This window comes from Notamacropus eugenii, chromosome 5, assembly GCF_028372415.1.
Source record: "Notamacropus eugenii isolate mMacEug1 chromosome 5, mMacEug1.pri_v2, whole genome shotgun sequence".
NCBI classification, from domain to species: domain Eukaryota; kingdom Metazoa; phylum Chordata; class Mammalia; order Diprotodontia; family Macropodidae; genus Notamacropus; species Notamacropus eugenii.
In genome coordinates this window covers 94,783,514-94,785,497 of record NC_092876.1, presented here as the reverse complement: position 1 = coordinate 94,785,497, position 1,984 = coordinate 94,783,514, and positions in this window count along the sequence as shown.

Sequence of the window (1,984 nt, the reverse complement as noted above, 5' to 3'; positions counted from 1 at the left end):
AAATGTGGAACACACCAAGGACTCTTCCAAATCTCCAAATTGTACTGGAACCAATTGGCTTGGAAATGGAAGTTCCATGAATTCTTCATGAGAACCACACTGATGAGAACTGCTACTGCTGTCAGTTGAAGATGACATGGCAAGATATTGGGCCAGAATAGAACCTGAAGGTATTGCTTCAATATTCTTAGTTTGGTTTCTTGATTCATTCTCTGCATGCAATTTTTCTTCTTTCCCTCCCATTTCCAAATCTTGTTCACTTCTTTCTTCAGATTCTCTAGGTGTTAGCTCAAACAGAGTTTCCATCTTCCAGGGTGAGGAAGTCAAAGCAACCACTGTGTATTCTTTTTGTGCAGAAACTGGACTGTGAAAAGGGAAGAAAGAGAGGGTGGACAATCTCAGGAGGAGGGTGGAATAAGTGATCTCAACATTTCATTAAAACCATGTGAAACAAACCTGGATATTTGTTTTACTTGATTTTACCTATACAACTTATATCAAATTTCTTACCATTTTAGGGAGGACAGAAAAGAGGGAGGGAGAAAAACTCAATTTTATATCAGAATGAATGTTAAAAATTGTCTTTAAATGTCTTTGGAAAAAAATAAAAAAAAAAACCAGTGGGGAAAAACTGTGGAAAAAGAAACTGCATAAAGGAATTAAACTATGTATAGTTACTTTTTCATTATTATGAAGCTTTTCAACCATTTAAAAGGAAAGCCGTTCAGTACATTTTCTTTCTGTGTTGCTTTTCCTTCTGTGTTGATTCAAGCAATTTGGATGGGAGGTCAACGTAAAAGATGTTCCTCCAGCACCCCAAAAACAAGTTGGCAGTTGAGAATACCCTGCTCTGTGGAATGTTTGCCTACTTATGAACTGATTGAAACCAATGAATTGAAGCAGTGTATATATGTAGATATGTATGAGCAGCCAAATATACATCCATCCATTCACATACAAATTTTTGTCTGAAACCAACCATCTCAAACTTTGGGTGGGGGGAGAAGAAAAAAAAGAAAGTTACATGATAACTTGGTTGTATCTTTGAAAGGAGTAGCAAGTTGTATATAATGGATCTGCCCCTTCAGGTGCAGTTCTCTGTTTTGCTCTCCCATTTTGATGTGGAAATGTTTGTTTTGTTTCTTAAGCTCAGAATGAACACACACACAGACCCACAAATATATAACAAGCTGCTAAGTACATTCAGCATCTAATACTTTTGGTTTCAGCCCTTGCTATCTTGTCCTGTTGGAGATCATGCCTAATCAGACCCTAACCTTTCTTTCATTAAGGTTCCCCATTTTGCTCCTCTTCTTGTACTGCTAAATGAAGGTGGAGAAAGTCACAGAGCATGTTGGCTGTCTGAATGCCTACTGACTACATAGGAAGTTTGAACTAAAAACTAAATCAATCCTGGATCACTTCAGTGTCTTTTGGTTTCTAGCTCATGGTAAAAAACCAAAAACCAAAAACCAAAAAAATCATTTGACCATCTTCATAGAAATTTGACCATGTCACAAGTATTAATGTAAACCCCATATTCTGTTGGCCCCCACTCCCTTCAAATCACCAGCTGTCCATTTTCACAGATCTGTAACAAAAAAAGGTATTTTCTCAGGGGAAACCTACTTTGGATGTCCTGCTAGGAGGCTTCTCAGACAGGAACACAGCTCCAACCAGACTTTAGACACTGAGCAGAGACTTCTCTAACTAAACCAATACTAGGCTTTTATAGTCGTTTTCCTCCCAAGGTTCTCCTACCTTTTGTCATTTACCTAAAGAAGGTGTAAATTCCAAACTGTCAGGAGTAGTGGAGTAGAAAAATCCCTTTGCTCCACATTACCAGTCACCATCCTTCAATTTTTGGTTTCCCTCTCAGCTCTCTGCTTAGCACCTTGTTTAATTAACTTTTAACTCTGAAACCCTTTTGAGTATATCACTCCCCAGAAATAAGGAAGAGGGAGTTTACTCCTTGGATGAAATA